The sequence below is a fragment of the Ranitomeya imitator genome, chromosome 8, assembly GCF_032444005.1.
Source record: "Ranitomeya imitator isolate aRanImi1 chromosome 8, aRanImi1.pri, whole genome shotgun sequence".
Classification (NCBI taxonomy): Eukaryota; Metazoa; Chordata; class Amphibia; order Anura; family Dendrobatidae; genus Ranitomeya; species Ranitomeya imitator.
The window spans coordinates 153,597,393-153,611,937 of NC_091289.1; the positions used below are offsets into that span (position 1 = coordinate 153,597,393).

Genomic DNA, 14,545 nt, shown 5'->3' on the forward strand with positions numbered 1-14,545 from the left:
TGAGGATTTACAAGTCTGCAGTCACATAGCCTAGAGGTACCGTCACAAATAACGATATCGTTAACGATATTGTTGCTTTTTGTGACGTAGCAACGATATCGTTAACTAAATCGTTATGTGTGACAGCGACCAACGATCAGGCCCCTGCTGGGAGATCGTTGGTCGCTGGGGAAAGTCCAGCACTTTATTTTGTCGCTGGATCTCCCGCTGACATCGCTGAATCGGTGTGTGTGACACCGATCCAGCGATGTCTTCACTGGTAACCAGGGTAAACATCGGGTAACTAAGCGCAGGGCCGCGCTTAGTAACCCGATGTTTACCCTGGTTACCATTGTAAATGTAAAAAAACAAACACTACATACTTACATTCCCGGTGTCTGGTCATGTCCCTCGCCGTCAGCTTCCCGCACTGACTGGTGAGCGCCGGCCGGCCGTAAAGTACAGCACAGCGGTGACGGCACCGCTGTACTTTACGGCCGGCGCTCAGTCAGTGCGGGAAGCTGACGGCGAGGGACATGACCAGACACCGGGAATGTAAGTATGTAGTGTTTGTTTTTTTACATTTACAACGATAACCAGGGTAAACATTGGGTTACTAAGCGCGGCCCTGCGCTTAGTAACTCGATGTTTACCCTGGTTACCGGGGACTTCGAGATCGTTGGTCGCTGGAGAGCTGTCTGTGTGACAGCTCTCCAGCGACCAAACAGCGACGCTGCAGCGATCGACATCGTTGTCGGTATCGCTGCAGTGTCGCTTAGTGTGACGGTACCTATACTGCAGACTTGGAGCCTAAGGTGACACAATCCCTTTCAGAACCCAGGATCTCAGGTCTCTGTGTGTTTAGTGTAGGGAGATAATATAGCAGCTAGTCTCCAGGTGAGGGAAAACTAACAAAATAGAAAGAGAGTTGAAAACAGGTGAATAATGCAGGATACAATACTGTAATGACAATAGTGCTATTTTCCTAGTACGTACACACACCTGTTCTGGAAAGTCACATGAAGGAAAAATACGAATGTCTCATTATCCACCTGCTTCTAGCCACTCATCTAAAGTAAATATTCAGGTTTATGCCAAATTCATCTATTGCAGTAGGTAAAAGTGTAACTTCGGCATAACTGTCACACTCCCTAGACAAGCAAAGACATACCTGCATAGCGTTTCCTAGATATTCATTTTAGATTATAATAATCTTTATTTTTATATAGCGCTAACATATTCCGCAGCGCTTTACATTTTGCACACATTATCATCGCTGTCCCCAATGGGGCTCACAATCTAAATTCCCTATCAGTATGTCTTTGGAATGTGGGATGAAACTGGAGAACCCAGAGGAAACCCCCGTAAACAAGGGGAGAACATACATATTTGGTCAGGAAGTATTAAGGCTAACAAACCATTTTATGGAGATCTAAAAATGAAGCTAAACAATATGTAAAAGCTTTTATATATTCCATGCTCATAAATCATACCAGTGTAACTTCCGGCCATCATATAACAGAACTACACAAAAAGATATCACTTATCTACAAATCAAGCTCGGACCGTGCTCATAAGATTCTAGAGGGTTTTTTTTTCCACTTGAAAAACTTGTCCCATTAATTTGAATGAGAAATCTATTTTGCTATTCATATGCATTTTTTTCTCTCCCTTTAATGTTTTGAGAAAAAGTGCATGTCACTTCTTTGAATCATCACCTTATGGAATTTGCTCCAAACAGGAAAATGTACAATCAATAGGCAAAAAAATAAATAAAAAACCTCTTATGCTGTGTGCCCATGATGATTAGTGGTAAGTTTTTGACGCTGAGTATTTTTGCTGCATCAAAAACCACAGGGTCTTATAGTTCCAGCAAAGTGGATGGGATTTATAGAAATCTCCTGCCTACTGTGATATTTTTTTTACTCCATTTAATGTGACCTGCGGAGCGTGTTCCAAATAGGCTTGCATTAGATGTGGAAAATCTGCAGGTGAGAAAATGCCTGTGCATTCCACACAGTGGAAACGTATCAAAAATACATGTAATCCACACATGATTATATCATAGTTTTAACAAACCAAAATACTAGGAAGTATCAAAAACAAAGTAGTTTTGTTTAAAACATGACATCCCAAAAAGAGAAAAAAATCATAATAAAATAAAAAATAAATACAAAAAAAAACACTAAAAAAATCACAATGTTACCTAATCGGTGCAGAAAATCTGCAAAATCAACAGCTCAGTGTGGGAACACAGCTTTCAGGGTATCCACTCCTTTAAAAAAAAATGCATTTTCTGACATGTTTTTGAATTAAAATAAAATCTCAGTGTGAACAAAGCCTTTATACGCCAACATTCCAATAGACTACTGATACCTGCCACTCAGCACTAAGAGTTAATCAAACTCCAGAAATGGGATGGGATAAGAGACATGGAGCAAAACTAAGGATGAGACTGGACATATAGCTACAGCTTCCAGAGTGATCCCATCCAGGAACATCAGTTACATAATGACAGCAGGATCCACACAGTAACAACTCTGATGAAACAATGTAACAAATACATAAAACAAATAACTAAAAAGTTTCCATTGCAGCAAGTGATGAGCATCCAACAAGCCCCTTCCCATTCCAGAAGCCATTCATTATCTTACAAGCTTCTCAGGTGCCTCATTCATTAAGGAGGCAAAGGGGACAGTGTCAGGAGAGAAGTGGGGCAGTGTCAGGAGACAGGGTGAATGAAGCCTGGGCACTGGCAGAAGTTGTCTCCATCGCTGCCTTTAGTATGGGCAGCACAGAATGACGAGAAGTGCAGATTTGCCAACCAGGATCTCTGGAAAAAAAATCTGCACAGCACTGATATGGCTGACTGCATCCACAGTCCTATGTAACACTGTGCCAGGATGCCCCCCACCACCAGCTCTAAGCAGATCACATGCTGCCAGTCAGAGAGCCCCCCCAATAGCAGCAACCATGCAGGAGCAAGGGGGGCACTGCAAGAATGCAAACAGTGAGGTGGCCGGGGACGATGCCATTCCTCCCCTGCAGCAGCAGCAGGCTGGGGTAATGCAGGGCTGCCGTGTAATGCTGCCATTAGGGCAGAGGATGGGGTTACCTGGGCTGGCGCTGGCATGGTCAGGAGCTCTGCTGCTGTCTGCTCACACGCTAGTACAGGAGCTGTGGGGAAGCTCTCAGCAGGGGACGGCCGGCACTTCTCGCGAGATGTGGCAGCTCAGCCGGCTTCTCGCAGTGTTTGCTGCCAGTGCTACATTCCCAGCATAGCTGCTATGTGACAGCCTGGGGGCAGCCCGTGTGCCAGCCCCTATACAGCCCGTGTGCCAGCCCCTGTACATCCAGCCTATGTGCCAGCCCCTGTACATCCAGCCCATGTGCCAGCCCCTGTACATCCAGCCCGTGTGCCAGCCCCTATACAGCCCATGTACCAGCCCCTGTACATCCAGCCCATGTGCCAGCCCCTGTACAGCCAGCCCCTGTACATCCAGCCCATGTGCCAGCCCCTATACAGCCCGTGTGCCAGCCCCTATACAGCCCGTGTGCCAGCCCCTGTACATCCAGCCTATGTGCCAGCCCCTGTACATCCAGCCCATGTGCCAGCCCCTGTACATCCAGCCCGTGTGCCAGCCCCTGTACAGCCAGCCCCTGTACATCCAGCCTATGTGCCAGCCCCTATACAGCCCATGTACCAGCCCCTGTACATCCAGCCCATGTGCCAGCCCCTGTACATCCAGCCCCTGTACATCCAGCCTATGTGCCAGCCCCTATACAGCCCGTGTGCCAGCCCCTATACAGCCCGTGTGCCAGCCCCTGTACATCCAGCCTATGTGCCAGCCCCTGTACATCCAGCCCATGTGCCAGCCCCTGTACATCCAGCCCGTGTGCCAGCCCCTGTACAGCCAGCCCCTGTACATCCAGCCTATGTGCCAGCCCCTATACAGCCCATGTACCAGCCCCTGTACATCCAGCCCATGTGCCAGCCCCTGTACATCCAGCCCCTGTACATCCAGCCTATGTGCCAGCCCCTATACAGCCCGTGTGCCAGCCCCTGTACATCCAGCCCGTGTGCCAGCCCCTGTACAGCCAGCCCCTGTACATCCAGCCTATGTGCCAGCCCCTATACAGCCCATGTACCAGCCCCTGTACATCCAGCCCGTGTGCCAGCCCCTGTACAGCCAGCCCCTGTACATCCAGCCCATGTGCCAGCCCCTATACAGCCCTTGTGCCAGCCCCTGTACATCCAGCCCATGTGCCAGCCCCTGTACATCCAGCCTATGTGCCAGCCCCTATACAGCCCATGTACCAGCCCCTGTACATCCAGCCCGTGTGCCAGCCCCTGTACAGCCAGCCCCTGTACATCCAGCCCATGTGCCAGCCCCTATACAGCCCTTGTGCCAGCCCCTGTACATCCAGCCCATGTGCCAGCCCCTGTACATCCAGCCCGTGTGCCAGCCCCTATACACCCTTGTGCCAGCCCCTGTACATCCAGCCCTTGTGCCAGCCCCTATACATCCAGCCCGTGTGCCAGCCCCTGTACATCCAGCCCTTGTGCCAGCCCCTATGCATCCAGCCCTTGTGCCAGCCCCTATACATCCAGCCCATGTGCCAGCCCCTATACATCCAGCCTGTGTGCCAGCCCCTGGACATCCAGCCCTTGTGCCAGCCCCTATGCATCCAGCCCGTGTGCCAGCCCCTGGACTGCCAGCCCCTGTACATCCAGCCCTTGTGCCAGCCCCTATGCATCCAGCCCGTGTGCCAGCCCCTATACATCCAGCCCATGTGCCAGCTAATATGCATCCAGCCCGTGTGCCAGCCCCTATACATCCAGCCCATGTGCCAGCCCCTATACATCCAACCCTTATGCCAGCCCCTGTACATCCAGCCCTTGTGTCAGCCCCTGGACATCCAGCCCTTATGCCAGCCCCTATACATCCAGCCCGTGTGCCAGCCCCTATACATCCAGCCCGTGTGCCAGCCCCTATACATTCAGCCCGTGTGCCAGCCCCTGTACATTCAGCCCTTGTGCCAATCCCTGTACATTCAGCCCATGTGCCAGCCCCTATACATCCAGCCCATGTGCCAGCCCCTGGACTGCCAGCCCCTGTACATCCAGCCCTTGTGCCAGCCCCTGGACATCCAGCCCCTGGACTGCCAGCCCCCTGTACATCCAGCCCTTATGCCAGCCCCTATACATCCAGCCCGTGTGCCAGCCCCTATACATCCAGCCCTTGTGCCAGCCCCTGGACTGCCAGCCCCTGGACATCCAGCCCCTGGACTGCCAGCCCCCTGTACATCCAGCCCTTGTGCCAGCCCCTATACATCCAGCCCGTGTGCCAGTCCCTGTACATCCAGCCCTTGTGCCAGCCCCTATACATCCAGCCTTTGTGCCAGCCCCTGTACATCCAGCCCTTGTGCCAGCCCCCTGTACATCCAGCCCTTGTGCCAGCCCCTGTACATCCAGCCCTTGTGCCAGCCCCTATACATCCAGCCTTTGTGCTAGCCCCTATACATCCAGCCCGTGTGCCAGCCCCTGGACAGCCAGCCCCCGTGTACAGACAGCCCCTGGACAGCCAGCCCTATTGCTGCCTCACTTCTTTAATTAGCCCGTTTATGGCAGTGGGAAATAAAACACGAGAGTCTGTGTCCACTAAGGCTACTTTCACACTAGCGTCGTGTGACGGACGTCGCAATGCGTCGTTTTGGAGAAAAAACACATCCTGCAAAGTTGCCCGCAGGATGTGTTTTTTCTCCATAGACTTGCATTAGCGACGCATTGCCACACGTCGCATCCGTTGTGCGACGGATGTGTCGTGTTTTTGGCAGCCGCGACGCACAAAAAACGTTCAATGTAACTTTTTTGTGCGTCGGGTCCGCCATTTTTGACCACGCATGTGCGGCTGTAACTCCGCCCCCTCCTCCCCGGAACTCACAATGGGCAGCGGATGCGTTGTAAAACTGCATCCACTGCTTACGTTGTGCTAATCAATCACACTGTCCGTCGGGCCAACGGTTTGCGACGGCCCGTACCGACGGACTAGTGTAAAAGTAGCCTAAGAGATTGCTTCATGTCACAGGCAGCGGGCACAGGTTAATGTTCAACTCTCAGACTTGGTTGGGTTCACACACTGCGTATTCTGTGTGCATTGCTAATTCAAAAAATGCAATGGTGTCATGCGTCTTTGATGCATTTGGACGTGTTGGACTGTGTTCACACGATGCGTTTATTACCGTTTTGGAAAATCAAGGCAAAAAACCCACATTGCAAATGCATTGTGGGCATACAGCCCTGATCTCGATGGATAAAACAACCCGCAGCAATAACGCTAAATGAATGTCGTGTTAAACATGAAAAAAAGCATCACAGCTCAAAATATGCAAGGAAAAAAATGCACCATGTGAATTAGATTTTAGGAATAGTGATGAGCGCGAGAGCTCTGATAAGGTGTAATCTGAGCATGCTCATGTCCTAATTGAGTATTTTCGGCTGTGTGTATCGTGGCTCTTCGACAGCTGCAACAAATGCAGGGATTGGGTGTTTGTTAGGTAACCCCTGTAATGTGATGCAGCTGGCAAACAGCCGCGATACACACAGCCGAAAATACTCAATTACGACATGAGCATGCTCAGATTACACCTCATCCCAGTACACTCGCTCATCACTATTTAGGTCTAAAACGCTCAGGTTTTTTTATTGCCCGAAAGGCTGTGGGCGCAAGATGAGTTTTTGACACTGTGTATTTTCAGTGCATCAAAACCCCTGCACCTTACAGCTCCAGCAAAGTGAATGGGATTAAGGCCATGTTCAGTATTCGGTCAGTATTTTACATCAGTATTTGTAAGCCAAAACCATGAGGGGAACAATCAGAGGAAAAGTATAATAGAAACATATGCACCACTTCTGTATTTATCACCCACTCCTGGTTTTGGCTTACATATATGGAGGTAAAATACTGAAAGTGTGAACGAGGCCTACTAGGTCAATTTTTCACATACGTGTGAATGAGCCCATAGGCTAAGTTCAAGCAAGGGTATGAAATATGATGTTTTGTGTCCTGGTTCTGATAAATGACGTCCATTGTGTTTGAGGACTTGCACTTTTGTGTTATTTTTTTTTTTAATTGCATTTTCAACATGCCGTACAATTCATGGATCATGTGATTCCAAGGTTTTCTCATTGAATTACATGGGGTGTAATGCCAAAAATATGACAAATGAAACGAAGTGGCACAATGCGACAAATTTACTAAGCAGTTTCTGCTGTCTCATCTAGTTTTATGTTGTCTAAATAATAAATCGGCCCCAAAGTGCACAGTTTCCGAACCCTAGACTGAACATGTGCACCGCTTCAGTTTTACATTGCTGTGCATTATGTCCATTTTTTGCAGCACTTCGTATACAAAGGGTTTGTTCACACTGAAGTTTTTAGCAGAAATTGAGAAAAACATCGCCAAAACACTTTTGAACTCTTGAGCAGAATTTGGAGAGTTTCTGCTCAGTTTCTGCTCTGCTCCAAAAATTCAGTGTCTACACATCTGAGCATAGGGTTTGCTCCATGCAGAATGTACCTGCACAGAAAACACAATCTGCAGTAAAACCTGCGTTTTGATTCTCATCAACCACAGACTTCACCCTTCTTCTGCGGGGAAAAAATGACATGATATCTTATTTGTGCACTTCTTATGATTTTTCTGCAGAAATCCAGTAGAATTGAGGACGGTGAAGTCTGTGTTTACATCCACATGTAAAACATTAGATTTTGATAGATGCTACTTATTGCACAGGTGTCACAGGTACCGTCTTGGTAGAGACGTTTTTTTTTCTTTAGCAAAATGGTGCCAGTGGCGCCTGCGCAGTAGCAGCTATCGGATCCCCAATAGATGCTACTGCGCAGGCGCGGCCAGCACCATTTTGAGAAAGATTTTTTTTTTCTTCAGAATAAATGTATATCCCTAAATAATATAATTGAATGCATATTATAGATGCAGTCATGCTGCTGCCGCCACTGGTGCCTGCCGAATGTGATTTTTTTTTTTCCAATACATATTATATTCAGTATATAAACCAGGGGGCAGATCAGTGAGGGATCAGTGACCTGTCAGAAGCCGTACTGGTGAATACCTAATCAGAGCACCACATGAAGACCCCCACAGGCCGCCTCAGAGCACGAGAATATCATTAAGGCTATGTGCACACGGTGTGGATTAGGCATAGGAATTTCTGGTGCGGATTCTGCATCTCTTGGCAGAAAACGCAGGTGTGGATTTGTCGTGTTTTTTGTGCATTTTTGTTGCTGATTTGCTGCAGCTTTTTTTGCGGATTTACTGTTTTTTTTTACCCCTGCGGATTTCTATAATGGAATGGGTACAAACACGCTGCAGATCTGCAAAAAATAAGTAACATGCTACTTCTTTTAATCCGCAGCATTTCCGCACGGAATTTTACGCACCATTAGCACAGCATTTTGTTTTTTTTACCATTGATTTACATTGTACTGTAAATCACTTGCAGATCTGCAGCATTTCTGCTCTGCAAAAAATGTTGCAGATCTGCAGGAAATCCGCAACGTGTGCACCCTTAGGCCGGCCTCACACTCAGCGTATAAAAATACGGTCCGTTTTTTACGGCCGTAATACGCAGAAAAGTCCCCAAAATAGTGATCCGTATGTCATCCGTAGGCAGGGTGTGTCAGCGTATTTTGTGCATGGCATCCTCCGTATGTAATCTGTATGGCATCTGTACTGCGAGATTTTCTCGCAGGCTTGCAAAATCGACATACGGACACACAATGGATCCATGGGCTCAAATAATCATAAAAACATATATACTGTTTATATATATATATATATATATATATATATATATATATATATATATATATATATGTCAGTGGGACACATATATATATATATATTAATATATCATACAGCGCTAGATAGCTTAAAAGCCGGTAATTCAATTGCCGGCTTTTCCTATCTCCTTCTCAAACCCGACATAATAATAATAATAATAATAATTTTTATTTATATAGCGCCAACAAATTCCGCAGCACTTTACAATTAAGCGGGGACATGTACAGACAATAAATTCAGTACAAGTTAAGACAATTTAAACAGTGACATTAGGGGTGAGGTCCCTGCTCGCAAGCTTACAATCTACAAGGTCTGGCAATTATAATAAATAGGGTGGTTTACATACAGTAAACCATCTCATATCCCTTTTTTTTGCATATTCCACACTATTAATGTTAGTAGAATGTGTGTGCAAAATTTGGTGGCTCTAGCTATTAAATTAAAGGGTTGAATCGCAGAAAAAATTGGCGTGGGCTCCCGCGCAATTTTCTCCGCCAGAATGGTATAGCCAGTGACTGAGGGCAGATATTAATAGCCTGTAGAGGGTCCATGGTTATTGCCCCCCCCCCCCCAGCTAAAAACATCTGCCCCCAGCCACCCCAGAAAAGACACATCTGGAAGATGCACCTATTCTGGCACTTGGCCACTCTCTTTCCATTCCCGTGTAGCGGTGGGATATGGGGTAATGAAGGGTTAATGTCACCTTGCTATTGTAAGGTGACATTAAGCCAGATTTATAACGGAGAGGCGTCAATTATGACACCTATCCATTATTAATCCAATAGTATGAAATGGTTAAAAAAAACACACACATTATTACAAAGTATTTTAATGAAATAAATACACAGGTTGCTGTAATATTTTACATCTTTATTGACCCCTTTGATCAATGTTTAATCAACATTAATTTTTATTGTCAAAACGCAGATACACCAATGAGTCGGAATCTGATTTAAACCTCAGTATTTCCCTTGAATAGTTTTCATAAACTAAAAAATTGTAAAAATTGTTGCAATACACGGACACGGACACACATACAGCACACGTACAGCACATGGACCCTAAAAACGTACTCACGGACATCACACGGATCCCACACGGATGGCCTACGTGAGCACACGGACACGGATAACTCCAGTACCGTTTTCTCAGGTACCGGAATTATCTGGACGTGTGAGACTGGCCTAAGACTGCTCAGTACAGTATTGTGCATGGTACGTGAGCTGAACTTGGGTAAACTTCATTGCACCCATACTCAGGCTTGGACCGGCCCATAGGAGAATCCTCTGGTGGGCCACTGTGTAAGAGTGGGCCGCCATCCTCTTATATGAGCAGTACTTTGCACTATATACTTGAATCACTATGTACAAAGGTGGCATCTTGTTCATTTTCTAATCTGCCCACTTCGTTGTTATATAGAAATTTGTGATTGAGGATAAGTCACATTTACATATAGCTGAAAAGTGGGGTCCTAGAGTTGGTTACTGTTGGACCCTCGGCACCCCAGTCCGACACTGCTCGGCCTCCTGCAACTTTCTTTCTTATCTCAGTGCATTTTCGTGGTTATCGTCCCTCTAGTGGTTACAATAATACATATTCTATTTTTTATCTGCTATGTAGATGGTATATCAGCCAAATAAGTTACCAGAAATGGTTAATAAATAGAAATTTTTACATAAAATCAGTCAAAAACTTTGCAAACCTTTGTAGGAAACTGGAGGCAAATTGAGTCATAGTGGAGATCCATAAACATCTATAGGCGTCTGAACAGAGCAGATACATGGGGCTGAAACAAAATAAAAACCCCTCATAAGGCCTAAGGCCATGTTCACACATTGCATTTTTGCTGCAATTTTTTTAATGCAAATTTTAAGCTGCATTTTACAGTACCAGTAGGTATCAGTTTTCACTGTGTTGTTGGTGCGAAAACCTTAAGGTGGTTGCATCATAATATTTGAGTGGCACTAAACTTTATCAGCATGCACATTAGACAGCAAAAACGCAATAAGGCCGGTTTCACACGTCAGTGGCTCTGGTACGTGTGGTGACAGTTTCCTCACGTACCGGAGACACTGACTCACGTAGACACATTGAAATCAATGTGTCTCTGCACATGTCAGCGTATTTTCACGGACCGTGTGTCCGTGTGCAAAACACGGAGACATGTCAGTGTTTGTGGGAGCGCACGGATTACACGGACCCATTAAAGTCAATGGGTCCGTGTAAAACACGTACCGCACACGGACGTTGTCCCCCCCTACGTGGTACTGAAGCCGCCATTCATATCTTCTCTGCAGCAGCGTTTGCTGTAGAGAAGATCTGAAAAATCCTTTTTTTTTGTTTCTCGTGTATAAAATAAAGATCCCTGTCCCCACCCCACTCCCACCCCCTGTGCGCCCGCCCGCTGTTATTAAAATACTCACCCGCCTCCCTCGTTGGCTGTCGCTGGTTCCTGGTCTGGCCGCATCTTCTCCTGTATGCGGTCACGTGGGGCCGCCGATTACAGTAGTGAACATGCGGCTCCACCCCTATGGGAGGTGGAGCCGCATATTCATTACTGTAAATGACACATAGATCTTTATTTTAAACACTATTATTCATATTTTCTCTGCAGCAAACGCTGCTGCAGGGAAGATATGAATCGCGGCTTCAGCACCAGTGGGGGGACAGCGCTTACTGTAGCGTTGTCTCCTGCAGGGCACACGGACTGCACACGGACAACGTCTGTGTGCGGTACGTGTTTTACACGGACCCATTGACTTTAATGGGTCCATGTAATACGTGCACGAACACTGACATGTCTCCGTGTTTGGCACACGGAGACACGGTCCGCAAAAAATCAATGACATCTGAACAGATGCAGTGATTTTTATGTGTCTACGTGTGTCAGTGTCTCCGGTACGTGAGGAAACTGTCACCTCATGTACCAGAGACACTGACGTGTGAAACAGGCCTTACTCAGTAAAGCTGTGCCAAATATTTCCATCTGTCTTCCAGACGACTTCTGTTGTTTAGGAAGCCATGGCAGCATATGTTTTTTGTTACAATGCCACATATCAGGTAGGTTTTGGAGTATAGTAAAAAAAAAAGGTATAAAGGAAAAGCCATGCTGGTTTTGCTGGGAAGTGTCTGCTTGTTTCCTGTGCTTCATTTGTTCTTGTTACTCCATATCAGCATCAAATAGAAACATGGAAGACTTTCCCTTGGCGAAGCTAATCTCCGTGGCAAATCATGCATCTTGTGCTTAGGTAGCTTAGTACTAAGCAGGTTATAGGCTCAGGATCTGATGTTTTCTAATACTGTGTAATCAAAGTAAGGACAAAGTGATACCTTCTTATTGTACAGGTAAAGAAATCTGGCGGCAAAATAGAGAAACATTTTACTGCATTTTTTAATGAAAACAAACATATTCCTCTGGGTGTTGGCAGCAGCCGCTGTAAAACGGAATTGTTAGTATAAGAAAAAATAATTAGTTCAGTTTGAGCAAAATGTTATCTACTATTTGCAGACAGGAGATTCCAACATGTGTTTTTCTGCAACGAAACCAAGATTTAAAGCTGCCCACAGCGATGAGATGTCTGCAATATACCATGCCAACCGGGAGACACCCACAATGCAATGTCTGTCGGGACTATAGAACCTCAGCCACAGTCACAAAATGCCAATCAAAGTTTCTCCCAGTTTTAGTTTACCCCATGGCAGGAGCTGTCTTATAGGGGTGGTACAAAGGTGAAATAAATTTTAATCTAAATCCCTATCTATGTAGCGCTGTTACTGCGGCAGCCCCTGCCCCCTCCCTGAAACGAAGCATCATCAGAGACTTCATTACTCGGAAGACACCCGAGCAACGAGTATACTCGCTCAAAATGGGGAGACAGGCACTTTGGGGCTTTGACCCCTGATCTTTTAGAACCCTAGCAATGTCCCTGCCATACTGTGTGTTTACTTGTTAGTGTTTCTAGAGATATATGTGGTTGAGTGGGGGGTGCACACACTTTTCTATACACTGATAATTTATTTTGCTGGGTCAGGTTCAGCCATTCAGAAAGGGTGCGTGCCCTGCAGGAGAAGAACACTGGACAATGAGCATCAGATTGATAGAAGAGCTGATTGGCCAGTGCTGCGGTCCTCCTGTGCTGCACTTCTCTGAGGGAGAGAGCCAGCAACCAAGCTGCAAGGTCAGCCATATCTACCTGCGGGGCCGTATTTGCCACTAGACACTTGAGGGCACGTGCCCAGGGCGCCAGGATGCGGGGGGCGGCACCTGAGCAAGGTGTTTTTGTTTTGTTTTCTTCATCCGGGCTCACTGCCAGCCCACCCGCTCCCCCGTACCCCACCATCCCCGCCTCCCCACCTCCTTAAACTCATCATACTCACCCTCCTCGGCTCCATCAGTGCCTGCAACTTCGATAGTCTCAGCGTTGGCAGCTTCTTCCTGTGTTGAGTGGTCACATGGGGGGCATGTATGAGGAAACAGTACAGGGAAATGGAGGGCATGTATGAGGAAACAATATGGGGGAATGGAGGGCATGTATGAGGAAACAGTACAGGGGAATGGGGGGCATGTACGAGAAAATAGTATGGGAGAATGGGGGGCATGTATGAGGAAACAGTACTGAACAATGGGGGGCATGTATGAGGAAACAGTACGGGGGAATGGAGGGCATGTATGAGGAAACAGTGCAGGGGAATGGAGGGCATGTACGAGAAAACAGTATGGAGGAATGGGGGGCATGTGTGAGGAAAGAGTATGGGGCAATAGGGGGCATGTATGGGGAAACAGTACAGGGGAACGGAGGGCATGTATGAGAAAACAGTATGGAGGAATGGGGGGCATGTGTGACGAAAGAGTATGGGGCAATGGGGGGCATGTATGAGGAAACAGTATTGGGGAATGGGGGGCATGTATGAGGAAACAGTACAGGGGGCATATACGAGAAAACAGTATGAGAGAATGGGGGGATGTATGAGGAAACAGTACCGGGGAATGGGAGGCATGTCTGAGGAAAAGTATGGGGGATGGGTGCAGACAGTATGGGGAGCGAACGGGGGAATGTGTGTGGACACAGTATGAGTAGTGATGTGAAAAATGTATGTGTACAGAGTATGGTGAGTGAGGGTGATGGGATGTGTGCAGACACAGTATGGAGAGTCAGGTGAGCAGGCAGTATAGAAAGTGAAGGGGAAATATATGAGGAGACAGTATGGTGAACAGGAGGGATGTGAGAGGAGACAGTATGAGGGGAGAAAAGTGAGTGGGCACAGAATAGAAACTGAGTAGTTGGTGCATAGCATGGGGGGACAGTGTAAGGGCACAGCCAGGAGGGGACTATATCCCTATGAGGGGGAGTGTGATGACAGAGTACAGTATAAATAAGCAGCTTACTACAGAGATATGGAAGCAGAACCGAGCTTACTACAGAGGTATGGGAGCAGAACCGAGCTTACTACAGAGACATGGGAGCAAAACCAAGCTTACTACAGAGATATTGGAGGAGAACCGAGCTTACTACAGAGATATGGGAGCAGAACCCTCTGGTTCTGCTATCCTTAGTTTCTGTTTTCAGTTGGTTTCTGCAGACATCTCTGTGTTTTCCATTAGGAGGTGACCTGTTTTTTTATACCCAGTCCTTAGATCTTTTAGGGACCTCCTTCCCCCTATCTATAGGTCTTCGCTTGAGATTAACCTAGGATCGTCGGTA

At 47.0% G+C, this 14,545-nt stretch overlaps 1 protein-coding gene across 1 annotated transcript in view; it reads right to left on the minus strand.

Moving 5' to 3' along the window:
- The window catches only part of DIPK1A (divergent protein kinase domain 1A), a 149,927-nt gene extending 146,297 nt beyond the window's left edge, over positions 1-3,630 (minus strand). The window contains exon 1 of the mRNA XM_069737574.1: positions 3,095-3,630. The gene's annotated coding sequence lies outside the window, so the exon portion shown is untranslated. The remainder of the gene's footprint in view (positions 1-3,094) is intronic.
- Positions 3,631-14,545: the final 10,915 nt, after the last annotated feature.